Genomic DNA, 1,066 nt, shown 5'->3' with positions numbered 1-1,066 from the left:
TGACATTTTGACAGCAGCGCTGTAACCATTATTAACTAAAGTCATAAGTAATTTCACATTCTTAGCCAAAATTCAATTTAAAATTCACCATGTGGGCTGGAGGGATGGCTCAGCGGTGAAGAGGATTGGAATTGGGTTCCCAACACCCACATGGCAGCTCAGAACTTCTTTTGACTCGTGCTCAAGGGTACCTGACACTTTCATCTGACTTCTGGGGACACCTGTGTACACAGTGCACCCATGCATACACGCACATGTACAAACACACACATAAACACACAAACACACATACACACACACACACACACACACACACACACACACTTTTTAAAGTAACTATGAATTTGTCATTTAAAACACAGTCCTTCCGAGATCAGACGAGATCGGGCGCGTTCAGGGTGGTACTATCGCTTCTCGGCCTTTTGGCTAAGATCAAGTGTAAAACACAGTCCTTTATAATTCTAAACAATTTTGGTACTGAATTTTAAAAATATCCTTGATTCTGGGTATTGTTCAGGGCAACTGAAGTACCCCCATCCCTGGTGAGCCACATTTGTATTGTTAGTTATGCTTTCAATCGGGGATTTTGCATTAAAGAACATGTTTACTGTTTTTGTCCATGTTGTGCAAATGGACATTATCACGAGTGAAGTCACATAGCTGGATAGAGCGATGGCTTAACATCCACAGTGACACCTATATCTGCGGCCTCCGATCTAGGATTGCCTGACTGGGCTTCGTCTATGCTATATGCCGCACAACGTACACGGTACAGGCCTCCTTGTCAATCTATGTATTCAAAATAATCAAAGGTTAGATATATATAAAATACTGACAGAAATTCTAGATTATTTATGTGCCCAGTGGATCATCTCATTACTGATTTAGGAGTAGCCCCTGAGAGTGTTGACAAGAATTTATTAATGTTTGTGGTCACTAAGTATGACCTCTGTTAAATATTACATCATTCCCTGTCCCCATTCCAGATCTTCAGATGGACATTCCTAGACTGGCTTAGCATTCATTAATATCTGGTTTCCATAATGACTCTGTTCCCTTCAGGGTG

The 1,066-nt window shown here is 41.2% G+C and overlaps 1 non-coding gene across 1 annotated transcript; it reads left to right on the top strand.

Annotated features, from left to right (window-relative positions):
• Nucleotides 1-406: 406 nt before the first annotated feature.
• LOC120097285 (U2 spliceosomal RNA) lies at nt 407-593 on the top strand. Its single transcript, XR_005494499.1, has one exon. It is a non-coding gene; the product is annotated as a U2 spliceosomal RNA (small nuclear RNA).
• Nucleotides 594-1,066: the final 473 nt, after the last annotated feature.

Source organism: Rattus norvegicus, chromosome 15, assembly GCF_036323735.1.
Source record: "Rattus norvegicus strain BN/NHsdMcwi chromosome 15, GRCr8, whole genome shotgun sequence".
In the NCBI taxonomy this organism is placed as follows: Eukaryota; Metazoa; Chordata; class Mammalia; order Rodentia; family Muridae; genus Rattus; species Rattus norvegicus.
This window is presented reverse-complemented; position numbering and strand designations above follow the sequence as displayed.